Raw genomic sequence first — 20,285 nt, 5'->3', positions numbered from 1 at the left:
CTTGAAGGCGTTCTTTATGTTTTGGAAACAAATGAAAATCGGATGGGGCCAAGTCGGGACCGCATAGAGGATGATTGATGACACTGAACCCAGTGCGTCGGATTGCTGCAGATATTGTCTGTCACTGTCATGCTCAAGGAAATAGTGCTTCATTAGTGGACCAACTCTACGAATTCGTGCTTTCAGTTTTCACACACACGTAACAAACCGCTATGTTATACGCTAGAATTCGGAACCGTTTAACGTCAGGTAGGTTGCAATTTTCGTCGAGAAACAGATAAGTAGCCAGTGTGATATGCAGGACATGAAATACGATATCGAGAACAGAATAAAGAATTCGGAGACATGACTTTCCAACAGACCGTTGTAGATTATTACGTTGGACGTTCCCAATGAACCGTGGTAGAGTTTTCTTTTCTTAACAATAAGGATCAGGAGCTTCGGTTTAGATATGTTCCGGTGTCTGATGTTTGATATGATTAAGCAAGACGTTGCGAAGAAAAAGAGATACCCCGTGTCAGAGAGTTTCCTGAATGAACACCATATTCTGTAGTTTAGATGTGCTGTACACTGTTGCGGAAGATACAAAATGACGGGTATAATCGCTTTTGTTTTCCTTTAAGAATCTTAAGTGAAGGAACATTTCAACAGAAGCTTACATATTGGTAGCTGAAGCGAAGCGACTCAGTATCTCATTTGAACTAGAAAAGAATTCGTCCTGTGGCGAGAGATGAAGCATTATGCTCGCCCGGAGAAAAAATATGTGATAATTCCGGACAAAAGGAGAGATTTCCTTTGGATCCTGGTGGTACGGGTGGCATCCTCCTTTGTGTGAGACCTGATACCTCCCTGCAGAGGTAGCACAAGAGCGGGAGGGGCCTTTGTCGCAGTCGTGGGAGCGCGGGTTCCGTATAATCTCTTCGACAACAATGTGGGGTGGGCCTCCGGCATTGCTGAACAGCTGATGGGACGAAAGTGGCGCTCCGCAGTGAAGGCCCTTTTAACTTAACTGCTACTGACTGAAAGATAGGGCGCTAAAACCAATAATGGTCAAAGTAGTTGTGCACCATCATACTGTTTATTTCACTCGAAATGTTCACAGTAAATTTGGAAACACGCATGAGTACATATGTGAGCTACAACACTACACTGCAGATGTTTCGTTCCCACTGCCAACATTATTCTGAAGAGACTGCAAGTAAAATTCATACATTGCTTGAAGGAAAGAACTTTTAGTGTATTGACTGCTTTCACTGATAACATACTCATGAATAATACTTCGTGGATGGTTACTCACTGTTACAAACAGCGTATCTCTATAATTCATAAAACAGATAAGAATACAGAATAACCAATAGATAAAAATACATGTGTGTTTACTAATGTTCTCCGAGCTTCTTTTCGCAGTTTAAGGTGCACAAGATTGTTTACTATTACAACTTTACTGTGGTTTATCTGCGTTGAATACTTTAATATACACGCTGTTTTGTGTACAAATTCAATAACAACTTTACAAATTTTTAAAATCTTGCAAAACGGAACGATTTAGGACGCACGAAACTCCTGGAAACAATTTCTTTTTGTAGTACCGGGAAGGCAAAAGAACGCCTCACATTCAGAACGGGTTAAATCTTTCAAGGTTTAGCAGCAAAACCCTGCAGCTTAACCGCTATTCTGCTGGGCAGTCATTTCCGTTATGCGCAATTTGAGTTTTTATCTTTCACCCAGTGGAGGGTAGTCGCTGAACTGATATTCTCTATTTCGTTCTCCTCTTCTCTTTCGAGAGCATTCTCTTGTTCAGGTTCCAGATTTCCTACGACAGCGTTTTCACTTCTAAAACACTATGAAACATACTTCTAACTACTAATAAACGGAATAAAAATGTTTCTACTATCAGCTACTCACTGGTGTAGGAAATGCAGTCGCGAAGACACAACAGATGAAATACGATACAACAAAGAAAACGTTTTTGAGGAACTAAAATCAACGTTCACTCCATCATTCAGTGCTGCAAAGCGAATCATGGAACTGTTAATAACTCTCTAGCACTGTTCCAGAAGGAAATACGATAAATCAGTAATCTCAACCTGTCCCTTACTTATATCACCGGGTACATAGTTTCCCTGTTAACTATCGGTTGTTCCGAGAGTGACAAACACGATCGGTCTACAGAAGTGTATTGCAAGAGATACAGTTCATATTAACAGAAAATACAGTGCACTTCGCGAACGAACGTAATTTGAACCTATGTCATGTGACATAACTGACTGACATTGCTGTCACTTGCTAAGACTCAACTATTAATACCTTGAATCAAAAAGGTAACGTTGTCTACATTGTAAATGCTTCACAACAAGATCTCTTCCTTCAACGCTTCAGTTTCTAAAAATGGAAGCGCCCAATAAGAATGACCCGAAGAACAACTACCTCGGAGTGCAACACTGCAGGTTTTGTCTAACAATGTTATCAGAAAATTCATTAATTGCGATATCGTATATATGAAAGGTTACTTTATATAGATTGGTTGATACAATGTGCGGCACTTTCTTTGACGTTCTTTCTTTCTACTGATAATTTTGCAGACATTACCGTGCTTTGTAGTTGTTGTTGTTGCTGTTGTTGTGGTCTTCAGTTCTGAGACTGGTTTGATGCAGCTCTCCTTGCTACTCAATCCTGTGCAAGCTTCTTCATCTCACTGTACTTACTGCAATCTACATGCTTCTGAATCTGCTCAGTGTATTCATCTCTTGGTCTCCCTCTAGATGAATTCACTAAGCAGCTTCAGAAGGATGTAGGTTGCAGTAAGTACTGGGAGATGAAGAAGGTTGCACCGTGCTTTAGGAATTGAGAAATTAAAACAGTACATCACTTCGGTAATACTGCATTTTAATATATTTTGGAGATGGATAGTCTCCCTAGCATTTCACGGAAGTACAGAACTTTTTAAATCAGTTAATGCTGGCCTGAGTGTACCAAAGACCGCTAAAGGGGAGGTGTCCATGAAAAGGTTGGATAACCAACGAAATTGTAACATTCTTCGAGTTGGAATGCGGAATGACAGAAGTTCCAATGAGTTATGGAAGCCAGAAAATTTGAAAAGATAGAAAAAAGACTCAGCTACATATGGAGGGAATCAGTGATGGAATTCTGTTTAGACGAATATAGGGTGACATCAACAGAGACAGAAAGGTAGGGCGGGGAGTGAGTTACTATGGACCGTTCAGTGATAGGGTTGTTCTCGTCAGAATGACAAGAAAACCAGCGCCATCAAGAATAGTTTTTTTATAGATGCACATGCCACAAGCAGAAGATGAAGAGACAGAGAGGCGGATAGTATGTGAGGATGCCAAACGGGTAATTCACTGTATAAAAGAAGAGAATTTAAGAATATTGGGGGATAGGAACCCACAGTTGGGGAAGGAATCGAAGGCAGTGTAATGGGAGAATATGAGCTTACGTGTAAGAATGAGAGAGCAGACAGACTAATGAATTTCCGACATAAAATTCATCTAGTAATAACGAATAAACTCTACAAATTTCAGAAGAGGGGGTGGTGCACCTGTAAAAGGCCAGGAATAACGGGGAAACTGCAATTAGATTACAGCATTCTGAAATCATATATTAGATTGTATCTTTAGCGCTTTAGCACCGCCAGAGAAAGAAAGTGATGGTGTTCACGTATTCTGAAGAACATCGAATCGTACAGCAAACGTCTTTTGTAAGTAGGCTGTTTAGGTTTTCTTATTGGTAACGCCACGTAGCGGTCTGTGTGAGAATCACTGACTGTGCTGTGTGCAGTCTGTGGCTAGTTTGCATTGTTGTCTGCCATTGTAGTGTTGGGCAGCTGGGCTGTTAACAGCGCGTAGCGTTGCGCAGTTGGAGGTGAGCCGCCAACAGTGATGGATGTGGAGAGAGAAATGGCGGAGTTTTGATATTTGTAAGAATGGATGTTATGAACTCCTATATATATATTATGACTTTTGATGATATTAAGGTAAATACATTGTTTGTTCTCTATTAATATCTTTCATTTGCTAACTATCCCTATCAGTAGTTAGTGCCTTCCGTAGTTTTAATCATTTATTTAGCTGGCAGTAGTGGTGCTCGCTGTATTGCAAGAGTTCGAGTAACCAAGATTTTTGTGAGGTAAGTGATTTGTGAAACGTATAGGTTAATGTTAGTCAGGGCCATTCTTTTGTAGGGATTTTTCAAAGTCAGATTGCGTTGCGCTAAAAATATTGTATGTCAGTTTAAGCACAGTCATGTATAATTGTTCAAAGGGGACGTTTCATATGTCGACCCTTAGGCGAGGATACCTCACTGGAATCTTCTGATTTTTTCTTGTAGTTTGTGTAATTAGTGTAGCTTTTGTTTATTGCTAGCGCGTAATTGTGGAGAGAATCTCCTTTGTAGTTGCAGTCTTTCATTGTTGTTGTGGCATGCATGTTAATTTGCACCAAGTATTTCACAGCTGCGCTTGCAATTAACTAGATATTATTTTCAGTGCTATGTTAATGTGTTCTCTTATTTTTGCTCTTCAAATTGTGTTTTTCTGTGTTATCGTGTGAAATATTGTGACAATAATGGCGTGTGAAAAACGTAACACTAGGCTCCAAAGTAAACTGAGAAATAATAGTGACGACGAGCGTAGCTTGCCAGCACCACTGTGTAATGAATTAACAGACGTTCAAAGTAGTAATTTGGTAACGGTGCATAGGGAAATGGAGCGGGCTGCAAACAATGGCGTAGACAGTGAAACAGGTAGTGAACAGGGAAGCATTATCGATCGATCGCTCGGCAACAGCTCGCCTCAGGAATCCGAAATGAGAGCACACAATTTTGCAAATACTGTAGATGCAGGTTTTGCGTCCTCACCGTTTTCTCAAATGAGTCAAGACACATTTTCCGCTTGTCAAAATGTGAATGTTGCCGGTGCAAATTCACTGCCGAAAAGCACTGAGGAACATGTTTCAGACAACAGTGCATTGTTATTACAATTAATGCAACAAATGGGACAAAAGCTTGAAAAGTTAGACGCAATGGAACAAAATCAGAGAAAAACACAGCAACAGTTAGACACAATGGAACAAAATAACAGACAAACACAGCAAAAGCTTAAAAAGTTAGACACAGTGGAACAAAATCTTAAAAAGTTAGACTCATTGGAACAAACTCTTGAACAAACACGTGAAGATTTAACTACTGAGTTACATAACATTGAATCGAAATGTCAAAAAGTCTGTAATGACGTAAAAACTCAAATTTGTGAGCATTTTCATCCTATTTTTTCGCGGCATGAAAATGCATTACAGAATCATGAAGCAGCCATAAAAGAACTGCAAACTATTGCTCATGAAAATCATGAGACCTTGCAAGCTAAATTTGACTCAGTTGCAACTACCGATTCGGTTACGCAACTTGCAAAAACTCAGGAAAACTTAAAGGACACAGTAGATACTCTGAAACTTGGTTCAGAAAAACACACTGAGGAAATAAGTACACTATTGGAGAAAGTAGCCGAACTTTCGGATCAGTTCACTAATTTATCTACGAAGGTAGATGATAATCTAAATGACACAAAACCGGTAGTCTTTAATGACACAGAAGAGTGCGAACAAATTAGGAAATTCAATCAAAATCAAATCAATATACAGTACAAAATAGAGATCCGGGAAGTACAAGATCAGTTGGCACAAGTAATACAGAAATTACAAATTTCAGAGGACACTCGCGCTCCAACACGGGAAGAGGGACTTAGAAATACGGAAAAGACGCAAAATAATAACACAGGGCATTTCGGAAGTTATGAAAGAAACTGGCAATGTGCACCGAATTTTGAGATGGAACCGCCGACACGACCTAACAGTGACCGATATGCGACTCGCCGACACGATGATTTTGACTATAAGCTGTTCATTACTACACGTAAACTCAAAACATTTAAGAATTCTGGCAACGACATTCATCCATAAGCGTGGCTTCATCAATTCTCTCATTGTTTTCCTCCCAACTGGTCATTGGAGCACAGGTTAGAATTTATGTGTGGCTACTTGGAGAATGAACCAGCTGTAAGAATGCGATTGGTCATTCACGATTGTCACAGTGAAGGAGGTTTTTATCACGCCTTCCTCTCAGCATATTGGTCTCAAGCTACACAAGACCGAGTAAAACATAGCATCATAATGATGAAACATTTCGAACAATCTGAATTTTCCAGTCTTGTGACATATTTTGAAGACATGTTGCATAAGAATCAGTATCTTTCAAACCCATACAGCCCCTCAGAACTCATCCGCATTTGCTTACTCAAATTGCCTGAACATTTACGACATATTATTTTAGCAGGACGTTGCAAAGACGACATTGAAGCTTTTCAGGGACTGTTACAAGAACTGGAAATTGACACTGACAATCGCGGAATGCGCAAACAGGAGCACAACAATTACAGGTCACATCCGTCACAATTCCGTGACGACAGAAACAATAACTGGAACGACAAGTCTATTCTTACAACGCAAATCGTGACCAAAACAGACACCACCCATATGACAACCACTGGCAGAGTAATAATAGTTACAGAGAAAGATCGCATTTCCGTAGTAATGAATATGACAGAGACAATCACAGAAACAGACAATACGGGAACCAAAACAATTATTATTACAGGAGACAGAATAACTTTAGACGCAATGGTCCAGCGCACAGTTACGATTCAGGGAGAAATTCTCCACCACGTGACCGACAAGAAAGAAACTATGGAATCTACCGACATGACGACAGGATCGTAACGACAGACCTGAATTGCATCAGAACTGGCGGGATTCAAACAGAGCTGGGCCCTCTCGGCAAGGCGAATTTGTAGAAGTTAGGTCTCCTAATCCCAGTAACGACACGCGCCAACAAAGAAACAGACAATGACTCACACCGCAGGCAGCCACCTGTGCCCGCTGGCTCAGGGAAAAATAACATAGACGCTAACCTTGAGCAAATTTTAGCATTCCTTACCGACGTATGCAACATGATAATTGCTTTGAAGTTGAAACTCTGCGTACTAGGAAGAGTAAAGGATTGCACCACATTTCACTTGTAAAACCGTTTATTGAAATATAGTCTGCTTTTTAACTTTGTCTTTGCCACATAACTTTTCACTTTACATTGCTAGTATGCTTTGTCAGACTTAGAGTCTGTTAACATACAACAATGTTTGAAGTTAAATATCCAATCATGAACCAAGAAAATTTTTTTAAACAGAAATTACGAATGCATTGTTATAGTGAACAGACTTCACAGTGTTATTGTGTGTGTACATTCTTGCTTGTTAGTTGCATGATTATGTAACGACTATAATGCTTACATACTTAGAACATTTACCAGTACTGGTAACGAGATTTTAATGCAACATTTTGGTTTACTTGAAAATACATTCTGGATTTAAAGTACTTTCAGTGAGATACCAGATGACACAGTGGTTAGTTTATTTGACAGCTACACGACTATATCACGACGCTACTAATGTGTGACACAATTTACCTTGTTGCTTTTGCAGTGTATCTGTTTTATATCTGCAGTTTTTCTGAATTCTTCTGGAAAGTAAAACATATTTTAGTAGTAACTTTTGTGGTATAGCTACAAGGAGACAGCCTTTACTGTAGCACAACGATACGTTACAGCACAGTACTTTCTTCATCACGGCAATAAGCGTAATAACTAAGATATCTATACTCAAAGCATTTCACTTTTGTTTATCATGAGGTAAGTACATTGACTTCCGCAGAACTTAGCTTTCGGAGGACGATAATTACGACACTTCCACAGAATTATCTTACAGCAAGACGCACATTTAGCACTACAGGACACGCATTTGAGTGATTAATTCAGCGCTACAGGACACGCATTTGAGTGATTAATTTTGTACTTAAAACATTTATTTTTAAAGATATTTGAAGTACAATGATACAAAGTTTTTCCGTGATACATTTCATTCCATTGCAATAATCTGTAACACCTGAGGGTATAATTACATTAATCCTCAGGGGGGTACACGCTTACTTTGTGTACCATGTGTTTGGCAAGCACAAGGAGCCCTAGCTAATATGGTATTTGCTTATACAACTTTACACATCGGTACCATATTTCTCTAAGACAGAATTACACAGCTATCTGATCATTTAACTGAGAGAGACAAACATTTTTTTTACTACGTCAGTGACAGATGTTTACGTAATTACACAGTTGGGTAACTTCACACTTACGAAATTGTATTTTGTCTGTACTTTGTGAATTGTTCATATTTTTTTGGAACCATTGTTATACTATAAGAGCTTTGAATGATGTATTTGGTAAGGGAGCATGATTTTAAAGTACGTTTGAGGTAGATGACACTCTTGAGCAGAGAATTTTTTTAGGTTTTGACATTATTGCAAAAAGCTACGACGTTTTTGAGACTTGACTGAGGTTTTATGATGTTATTATTACGATGATGATGTGTATTATGCTGTTGAGGTATGTTTATGATCAATAAGATGATGCTACCGTCAATGAGGAATTTGATTGTGCTACATATTTATTTTGATCAAATATTGAAGAAGTATTATCACCAAAGAAGTTAAATGTTAGCAGACAACACTGGAAGAGAAGTAAAACATCTAGAGTGAAGTAGAAACATACAGTAAGTAACATCTTTGGTGATAATACTCAGTAAATGCCTGAAGATGGCCTTGTAAGCCGAAAACCGGTTAGCAATAAAAATAATATTGTAGAACAAAAGCAAACTGGTGCTTTTCATTTATTATTATAATGTTGTTCTACCAAGAACCGACGGAAGATTCTGTTAATATTGAAGAAGTGTCGACGAATACATATATGAATAATGAGTAGTGGTTAGGGACTCTGATTTGTGGAAAAGGATGTTGGAAACCAAGAATCGTACTTTAAGAGTTATGAAATGTGTGTAAATGCATGAATGTATCATAACGCCGGCGAAAATTTTTTGGACACTGTTATATTCAATAGGATTTTGTTTCTACACACTTGTAACGCAAATTCTTCACCTGTGAAATATTTTTATATGAGACTGCCACTGTAGCGGAAACTGCTGTCGTAAATATTTCCATAAGAAAGTTAAGTGACCACCTGCACGTAATGCGTCGTGGGCACCCAGCTGTGTCAGACGCCTGGAGAAAAAGCCATTAGTGTGTGTGACATTTCAGAGGCACAGGTAGAAAAGACAAAAAAAAGGGAGGCCATTATCCTCGCTATTGACATTCCTTTGTAGAAAGCACCGCAAATACGACACGCTCATTACTTGGAAAGATACTTACATCTGCACACCTGATTATGACAAGCGTCTTTCTCGAGAATTGAGAGAATTTCTACTGCCTTATGAAATGCCATATGGCTAATGAATGATGTTTAATGCCGTCCTTTGTACATATTTGATCATTTTCTTTAATATCTAGTTTCTAGCTGCATTGCAGCATTGGTTAAAATAAAATTTAATAGATGTACTAATATAAATATTTTCTGTCTACAGATCCAGTAAATACTAATTTTGTAATACACTTCCCAAAAAAATGAAGGAGCACAAAGACATTTCCCTTCACAGGAACTGCATACATAATTTACTTTCCAAGTACTTGGTATTTTTTATGGTAGAATAAGTTGTGGTGCACCACTCTAATTACATAGTCATTAAGATGTGAATAGACATTTCCCTAATATGCATTGTTGTCGTTAGTGTACTATTTTTTCTGCTTGAGCTTTGTCATGCTTAGGTATACATTATAGCATTTACTGCTGCTGTTTGCCAGGCATGGTGCTACTGAATTTTAATTTGTGTTACTCTGCTAAGCCAGTTTACTACTGATTTATATTTCTTGTTTGCTGCTCATTGCCTTATATTAGTTGTAATTTATGCTGCTTGCTTTGCCTTTTGTATTTTTTATCATTGCTGTTTGTGTTAATTGTTTTGTGCTGCTGCATTGCCTCGTTCCTTAGTTTAGTATCTGAGCTCAGTAGATTTAAGTTAGCTTAACAGGGGTAGACTATATAAGAGAATGAGTTGCGATGAAATGCATTGAGAAGTCATACGAAAAAAGTACAGAAAGCAGGTATAGATAGGACTTTTTGGAAATCATGAAGAACGAAGGGAGATCTCCGAGAAGTAAAGAAAGTTTTGTTTGCAAAATACTGCAGTAAAAGAAACCCTGTCCTTTCCTTGTGTTATCCCACTATGTGTTTGTGTACTCTTGTATATTTGTGTTTTTCCTGTCTTTATGTGTTTAGCTGATGTTGTTCTGTTGTAGAATTTTTCTAATACTGTGTTATTTACTTTGTAAAGATGTTTAGACATTATTTATTCTGTTCTGTTTTCATGCTCATGTATGTACTTATGTCATTATTTTTGTAACACTGATGTATATGTTTATTTCTATTCTTTTGTAAAGCCCCTATTACTACAAATGTTATCTGTATTGTTATGTTCTTTAATGATGTATTTTGTACCTTTGTTATTGTATTTTTATGTTATCAAATTGTAATTGTTACCAGTTCTTCAAATGAAGTATCATTTCACTGCACACGTTTCTGTTGGCCATAATATATGCACAGTATGTGAGAAGTTGGGACTGTTAGTGTTTGCACGTTTGTTAAAAATTCAGCAAGGGACTGGTTAACAGCATTGCTGGTTCTAAGGACAATTAGAAAAAAAAACAACTTTGCGAGTGCACAAGTGGTGGTTTATTTACTTGCTATATAATCCGCAAGACTCTTCAATGGTGATTGTGCACCTGCACAGTCACAACAGATGGTTGCTAGCCGTCTCTACATGGACTACAGTGGGTCTGCATCTTTGATGACCCACCAATACCATTATTTCTAGAAGAACTACAGTGGGTCTACACCTCTGATGACCACCAGTACCATTATCTCTACAAGGACTATAGTGGGTCTGCATCTCTGGTGGCCCACCAATACCATACTCTCTACCAGGACTACAGTGGGTCTGCTCTGTGATGACCTACCTACCAATATTCTTCAAAACTTCGAATGACTCTGCTGTGGGTTTGCTCTGTTGTGACCCGTTACTTGTCTGCATGTCGAGAGTCAGCACTGTCTTTCCGTTGGAAGGACAACACTACTTCTTCAAAACTGCATGGAAATCCACTACTTCCGTGTGCATTGTCTTTTACTGCTCAGACTTTGAGAAAAGAAACGGAAGTTTCACTGTGATGAATGATCAGGACTGTCTTTATGGACTGTGAGAAAATTTTAGCTTTTGACCAACATTGTATCAATAAGTGTGTGCATTTGATATCTTTGTTATTGTAATTATGAAAAATTTTATCAAATCATTATTGGCCACTGCCCAAAACAATTTGTAAACTTTTTTGTGGGGAGCATGGGGGCTATGTAAGTAGGCTGTTTAGGTTTTCTTATTGGTAACGCCACGTAGCGCTCTGTGTGAGAATCACTGGCTGTGCTGTGTGCAATCTGTGGCTAGTTTGCATTGTTGTCTGCCATTGTAGTGTTGGGCAGCTGGGCTGTTAACAGCGCGTAGCGTTGCGCAGTTGGAGGTGAGCCGCCAGCAGTGATGGATGTGGAGAGAGATGGCGGAGTTTTGAAATTTGTCATGAACTGCTATATATATATATATATATATATATATATATATATATATATATATATATATGTATATGTATGATGATATTAAGGTAAATGCATTGTTTGTTCTCTATTAATATCTTTCATTTGCTAACTTTCCCTATCAGTAGTTAGTGCCTTCCGTAGTTTGAATCTTTTATTTAGCTGGCAGTAGTGGTGCTCGCTGTATTGCAGTAGTTCAGGTAACCAAGATTTTTGTGAGGTAAGTGATTTGTGAAACGTATAGGTTAATGTTAGTCAGGGCCATTCTTTTGTAGGGATTTTTGAAAGTCAGATTGCGTTGCGCTAAAAGTATTGTATCTCAGTTTAAGCACAGTCATGTATAATTGTTCAAAGGGGACGTTTCATAATTCTGAAGAACATCGAATGGTATAACAAACGTCTTTCATGTGTGGTTGCCGTGCGTTTCTAGGCGCATCAGTCTGGAACCGCGTGACCGCTACGGTGGCAGGTTCGAATCCTGGCTCGGGCATGGATCTGTGTGATGTCCTTAGGTTAGTTAGGTTGAAGTAGTTCTACGTTCTAGGAGACTGATGACCACAGATGTTAAGTCTCATAGTGCTCAGGGCCATTTTTCATGCGTGATCCACTTTCTCACGATGTGAGAGGGAGTATCGATTCCGTGTACATAACAAGACATCCATAAAATTGGTTTGATGCAGGTCTCAGCGTTTAAACAAGGTGCGTTCAATAAGTAGTGCAACACTTTTTTTCTGAAAACGGGTAGTGTTAATTCAGGATTCCAGTACGCTATGTTATTCTCCACTCTTTAGGCTATAAAACCTGTTTTTTGACATAGTCTCCGTTCAGTGCGACCGCTTTACGCTACCTCACTACGGAGGGTCTGCACGTCCGCATGGTAACAATCTACTTTTCGACTTTAGAGCCAATGGCTTGCTGCATCAATAATCTCCCTATCATCTACGTACTGCTTCCCGCAGAGTGCATCCTTAATTGTGTCAGACAAAGTCGGAAGGTGCGAGATGCCGGCAGTGGGTGGTTGAGGGAGAACAATTGAATGAAGTTCTGTGAGATCCTCTCAGATGCGCAGACTAAAGTGAGGCCTTGAATTGTCTGCGTTCGTTTGCATTTTTGTGCCGACAAAGTCATTCCTACAATTTCCAAAGGGTAACACAGTGAATTTGAGAGTTAATCGTGGCATCATAAGAGAATACACCAACTCCTTGAGAGTCCCAGAAGATCGTCGCCATGAATTTACCGGTTCAGGGTCCGGCTTTGAACTTTTCTTTCGGAGGAGAGATGGTGTGCGCCGCTGCATGAATTGTCGTTTGTTTCCGAAAGTGTAGTCATGATCAGCCTGATAATGTGCAAGCAATTTCGCACATATGGCCCTTCGTTTCCCTTTGCGCTATTTGGTTGGGGGGGGGCGGGGGGGGGGGGGGGGGGAACCAACGGGCACACACCTTTGAGCACCCCAACCGATGGACGAATGCGTCAGCACTGCCAGTAGAAACGTGCAGTTGAGCAGCGAGCTGTCTGACAGAGATTCATCGATCACCTCGAATGAGAGTGTCCACATTTTCCAACATTGCAGGAGTCACAGCTGCGCGTGGCCGGCCTCCCGGCTGCGTGGGAGATCGGACAGATTCGTGCGACGTTTTTGCAGTGGTGACAGACGTCTCGCTCAGAGACACTGCCGGGTCCTCGTAGCCATTCTGCAGGCGCCTATGAATACCTGCGATACTCAGATTTTCCGAAAAAAAAAGAAAACTCGATGACAGCTCTCTGGCTCAAACGCACCTCCGTTAAAGACGCCATTTTGAAGACTACGTATACCTATCGATATTTTATGAAATTATAGGGACTGAAGCAGGCCTTTTCCACGATGTATCACAACAAATTCAGCATTTTTTAACCGAAACTGGCCGGGATAAATGTGTTGCATTACTTATTGAACGCCTATCCTATATCCTGATCAAGTCTCTTCATCTGCGTCTCTACAGAAATTTACCAATCTTTTTACCCATCATAACGACCGGGAGAGCAGTGTGTTGACCCCACGCCCCTCCTATCCGCATCCACCTCTGGGGATGACAAGGCGGTCGGATGGTCCCGGTAGGCCACTCGTGGCCTGAAGACGGAGAGCTTTTAACCTGTTCCCTGTTTTCAGACTCTGATATCCCTACACGGTTTTAACCTCCAATGGGGGCACCCTGTGTTCACTAATCCCTGTATTCTTTGTGATGCTCGTTATTAGCTCAGGATTATTTGTTGCTAAGAGGTCAAGTCTGTTTTCACAACCGTTTGCTATTCACGTTGACTCATGAACTAACTGCTCCAAATAATTTTCGGAGAATGCCTTTAGCACTATTTCGGATGATGTTTTATGCGTTCCTCCGGTTGCCTGTGTGTACATCACATTTACCAATTTTCGTCCCATTCGGATAATTCCTTCATGGTGAATCGTTTCTTTTTTCTTTCCTACAATGTATGTCACATCATGTCTTCACTTTGCAGCAAAGACTCAAATGATAATATGTCTATTCTAAAAAATCAATGATTGCCTTCGACTGAATATTATACGTCTGAAGAAACACTGGATCTCTTTCAGTTGCCAAATCGAGGTGATTATTAGAGGCAGCGTTATACGATATTAGCATAGTCTAACGTAAAGGGTCTGAATCAGAGGGTCAGGCGGTTCTGTGAGGGCGTAGGCTGCAGATTCCATGACTTGCGCCATCGGGTTCTGGGTTTCCGGGTTCCGCTTAATAGGCCAGGAGTCCATTACACACAGGAACGGGCTAGATTGGTATCGGGGCTATGTGGAAGGGTTTTTTCGGTTAGAGGGTCTCAGGGCGTCCGTTTAAAAGGGGGCAGGCAAAACACAGTAATGTAGTGTAGAAACGATCGATATTGTAGTTGTAAATTATCGTAGCGGTGTTGGGAAGGTACCAGAGCTCCAAGCCCTAATAGAAAGCACTTAAGCTCAAATAGTTACAGGTACGGAAAGATGGCTAAAGCCGGAAATAAGCTCAGCCGAAATTTTTTCAGACGACCTAACAGTGTTCAGAAAGCATAGATTAAACACAGTCGGTGGTGGAGTGTTTACTACTGCCTTGTAGTGATGTTGAATTAGATAGCTTCTGCGAAATAGTATGGGTAGAGGTTATACTCGACAATCGGACTGAGCTATTAATTAGATCGTTTTACCGACCCACCCGACTCAGAAGATATGGTTGAACCGTTCAAAGAAAACCTGAGTCTCATTTCAAATACTAATAGGTATCCCACTCATACGATTACAGTCGGCGGCGACTTCAATCTACCCTCGATATGCTGGAAAAATTATACATTTAAAGCCGGCGGCAGGCACAAAACGTCATCCGAAATTGTACTGAATGATTTCTCAGAAAATTATTTTGAACAATTAGTTCATTAGACCACTCGAAGCGTAAATGGTGGCGAAATTATCCTTGACGTCTTAGCAACAAATGACCCTGGACAAATAGGGAGTATCGTGACGAACACAGGGATTAGCGACCACAAGGCAGTTGCTGCTAGGATGAATATCGTAACACCCGAAACCATCAAAAAGAAACGCAAAGTACATGTGTTTAAATAAGCTGATAAAAATAATCCTAATGCCTTTTTAAGAGACAGTCTCCGCTCGTTCCGGTCTGATCACGTAGGCGTAGAAAAGATGTGGAATGATTTCAAAGAGATAGTATCGACGACAATTGAGAGATATACACCATATAAATTACTAGTGATGTTACTGATCACCCATGGTACACAAAACGAGTCAGATCGTTGTTGCAGAAGCAATGAAAACAGCATGCCAAATTTAAAAGAACGCAAAATCTCCAAGATTGGCGAAGTTTTGCAGAAGTTCGAAATATAGCGCGCACTTCAATGAGAGATGCTTTTAATAATTTCTTCAACGAAACACTGTCTCAGAATCTGTCAGAAAACCCAAATAGATTCTGGTCGTACATAAAGCACACCAGTGGCAAGACGCAATCAATACCTTCACTGCGCGATAACAACGGTGAAGTCACTGATGACAGTGCCACTAAAGCAGAGCTATTATACACAGTTTTCCGTAACTCCTTCACCAAAGCAGACTAAGTCAATATTCCTGAATTCCAATCAAGAACAACTGCGAAGATGAGAAACGTAGCCGGCCGAAGTGGCCGAGCGGTTCAAGGCACTTCAGTCTGGAACCGCGCGACCGCTACGGTCGCAGGTTCAAATCTTGCCTCGGGCTTTGATGTGTGTGATGTCCTTAGGTTAGTTAGGTTTAAGTAGTTCTAAGTTCTAGGGGACTGATGACCTCAGATGTTAAGTCCCATAGTGCTCAGAGACATTTGAACCATTTGAGAAACGTAGAGGTAGATATCCTCGGTGTAACAATGCACCTTAAATCACTTAATAAAGGCTAGGCCTCAGTTCCGGATTGTGTACCAGTCAGGTTCCTTTCAGAGTATGCTGATGCTATAGCTTCATATTTAGCAATTATGTACAACCGCTCGCTCACAGAAAGTTCCGTACCTAATTGCTGGAAAGTTGCTAAAGTCACACCAATACCCTAAAAGAGGAATAGGAATATTCCGCTGAATTAGAGGCCCGTATCATTAACGTCGACTTCTGTAGGGTTTTGCCGGCCGAAGTGGCCGTGCGGTTAAAGGCGCTGCAGTCTGGAACCGCAAGACCGCTACGGTCGCAGGTTCGAATCCTGCCTCGGGCATGGATGTTTGTGATGTCCTTAGGTTAGTTAGGTTTAACTAGTTCTAAGTTCTAGGGGACTAATGACCTCAGCAGTTGAGTCCCATAGTGCTCAGAGCCATTTGAACCATTTTTTTGTAGGGTTTTGGAACATATACTGTATTCGCACATAATGAATTACCTCGAAGAAAACGATTTATTGACACATGAGTACTAAAAGAAATCGGCTAAATTTCGTTTACGCTGTAAGTCACACAAATCTGAGGGCTGTAAATTTAACTCAGTACTTATGGATTACAATTACAAGTAACCTAAATTGGAGTGTAATGTTGTGGGTAAAGCAAATGAAAGACTGCGATTCACTGGCAGAACTCTTACAAGGAGCAACGGATCTACTAAAGAGACTGCTTACACCACACTTGTCCGCCCTGTTCTGAAGTATTGCTGTGCCACCGCATCAGGTGGGACTGACGGATGACATCGAAAAACTTCAAAGAATGGCGGCTCGTTTTGTATTACCTCGAAATAGGTGAGATAGTGCCACAGACTTGATACGTGAATTGGAGTGGCAATCATTAAAACAAAGGCGTTTTTCGTTGTGACGGGATCTTCTCATAAAATTTCAGTTACCAGTTTTCTCCTCCGATTGCGAAAACATTCTGTTGGCACCTACCTACACAGAGAGAAATGAGCATCACGATAAAATAAGAGAAATCAGGGCCGGCACAGAAAAATTTAAGTGCTCGTTCCCGCCCCCCCCCCCCCCCCCCCCCGCCGTTCGAGAATGGAACGGTAGAGACAGCTTGAAGGTGGTTCATTGAACCCTCTGCCAGACACTTAACTGTTAATAGCAGAGTAATCATGTAGATGTAGATGAAACGGTCGCTACGCTTCTCATTTTTGATACCCACAGCGATAGGAGCGCCCAAAGCGGCAAGAAAGCACATTTCTGAATACAATATCTGGTGAGTGCGCGTACTAACGTTTATATTGATCTGTAACGTAGTTTTCACAATAGGAAGAGTATGTAATGCCATAAAAATTAACACTCATTACACCACAATTGTGATTATTTAGTTTCTTGAGGAACCTGGGAGATAGAAACATTGCATTACAGGCAGTTTACTTATGAGCCCCTTGTGACGCACAGACATTTACTGAATAATATCGTTCTCCTTTATTAACAAATAGTTGGCAGTAAACACCAGAAGACCAGACCTTTTGCAGGAGGTCGTCGTACATGCACCAAACAAAGTGGAATTTTGTTCGATACACTTTTAGGCAGTTCAGTGAATGTGGAACGTAAGAAACGTATATGGAATGTATGTTGTTGTTGTGGTCTTCAGTCCTGAGACTGGTTTGATGCAGCTCTCCATGCTACTCTATCCTGTGCAAGCTTCTTCATCTCCCAGTACCTACTGCAACCTACATCCTTCTGAATCTGCTTAGTGTATTCATCTCTTGGTCTCCCTCTACGATTTTTACCCTCCATGCTGCCCTCCAATGTTAAATTTGTGATCCCTTGATGCCTCAAAACTTGCCCTACCAACCGATCCCTTCTTCTAGTCAAGTTGTGCCACAAACTTCTCCCCAATCCTATTCAATACCTCCTCATTAGTTACGTGATCTACCCACCTTATCTTCAGCATTCTTCTGTAGCACCACATTTCGAAAGCTTCTATTCTCTTCTTGTCCAAACTAGTTATCGTCCATGTTTCACTTCCATACATGGCTACACTCCATACAAATACTTTCAGAAACGACTTCCTGACACTTAAATCTATACTCGACGTTAACAAATTTCTCTTCTTCAGAAACGATTTCCTTGCCATTGCCAGTCTACATTTTATATCCTCTCTACTTCGACCATCATCAGTTATTTTACTCCCTAAATAGCAAAACTCCTTTACTACTTTAAGTGTCCCATTTCGTAATCTAATTCCCTCAGCATCACCCGATTTTATTTGACTACATTCCATTATCCTCGTTTTGCCTTTGTTGGTATTTATCTTATATCCTCCTTTCAAGACACTGTCCATTCCGTTCAACTGCTCTTCCAAGTCCTTTGCTGTCTCTGCCAGAATTACAATTGTAATACCTACATTATTTAACTTACCAAATAAGCCACCTCAACTGTACCCACACAGACGGGATAGTAAATCATCAAAAGCAATAAAGCAGTTTCCCAATACAGAAGAAACAAATTCCATAATTGTTGATAAGTTTGAGCCACAAACCGCAAGAACCTGCAACACATTCGCTTTCGAAGCAAAAGTAATTAGATTTACAAAAATATTCGTGTATTAGACAGTTAAGTGAAGTGGAAGAAATGGAGCTTCATTGGACTCCATGAAAATTTTTGTGCATCAGGGAGAGCGCCTACGGTAGTAGCAACAGACAACAACAGGCTTCTCGCGCATGAAACGTATTTATATTCACGTGCTTTCAGCGGAATAACCTGTAAATTCAGACATATTCGAAAGTACTTGTTCATGAATGAATTATGGCTTATGTTATTGAATCAGTGTGATTCAGCTGTTTTTACATGTATATCATTGTAATCCATCTCTTAAGTTAACTTACCAACGCGTAGACTGCAAAAATATAACAACTGCTGCGTTAATTGAGTAGAAAATAATTAAAAACAAACATTATTCTTGCGACGCATGTGACTGTTTTCTCATAGTTTCTAGCGCTACTGTCGTTACAGCTGTCAAATGGTAACGACTTTAGCTCCAGAGAGTGTCGTGACTGTATGTACTCGTATTAGACTGTGGTACGAGCGTGAGGTACCCTGGAGAGTGCCTATTTTTTTTTCCCTTGTGCTTATTGTTTGCCCTCAGAGCTTTCTCGGTACCACACAGCACCAAGCAATAATTTGCTAAGGAAAAGTGTTAAAAATTCACAGTCGAACCAATATTCTGATGAGCAGTGAATTTGAAGTGAGTCCATTATGGATAACATTTACTTCGATCATTTTGCCGCGCACACTTGTGTAATTCATTTCATGTCATTTTGCAGTCATGATTCTGGTATGTACAATGGACAATTACAGTCAAAGTTTGTAGCTGTTCACTAAGTAAGTTCTATTATTATATTATCTTGGGTGAAGTACAGGATTTTGTCATCATAGAATTTCTGCAGATGGTAGGATGCAGCATTAGCTGGCCGTGCTATAGAAGTTCGTTAATGACAGTCCAAAACCAAGTTCGAAGTTATTAGAGTTAGGGCCAAGTTACGAGAACTCTGTCCTTAATGCTTTGTGTACATCGTCAGTTACCGACCGGTTGGCTAATTAAGAGATACTTTCACTGCTAAATCTCAAACTACGGACTGATGACCGAGCGAGTCGTTATCGTCGCAAACGAACAACTAAGCGCAGCTGGTTTTTACATCACGCGTATGGAATACTTTTTCTATTCATATCACTCAGGTGTGAATTGTGACACATTGCAAAAAATTGTACTCCACAACTTTCTGATTCCGCCGTGGTTCGAGTCCTCCCTCGGACATGGGTGTGTGTGTTGTTCTTAGCTTAAGTTAACTTAATGTTACTGAAACAGTGTGTAAGTCTAGGGACCAATGACCTCAGCAGTTTTGTCCCTTAGGAATTCACTCACACATCTGAACAACTTTCTGAACAAAATTACCACCTAATTTTACAGTGCATTTATTATAAATAACTTTTCTGCTACGTGTCACGATTTTTCGATAGTTTACATTTTACACGACGCATTTTGGGAAACGATTAACTTTTCGCAGTGCAATTTCTCTGTGTACTGTGCTGTTTTTTCGTACTTTTCTTGACGTGTGAGGTTCTGCTTTGTTCTACTGACTTTACAGCAACATACAAACGACGAGCAATTTTTAGTTGATTATTGTTCTTTGTACATAGTTAACGGAGAAATTGGAAGAATTTGTACTTACAGTTTTCTTAC

The sequence above is a fragment of the Schistocerca piceifrons genome, chromosome 7 (assembly GCF_021461385.2).
Source record: "Schistocerca piceifrons isolate TAMUIC-IGC-003096 chromosome 7, iqSchPice1.1, whole genome shotgun sequence".
NCBI lineage: Eukaryota > Metazoa > Arthropoda > Insecta > Orthoptera > Acrididae > Schistocerca > Schistocerca piceifrons.
Note: the sequence above shows the minus strand (reverse complement) of the source record.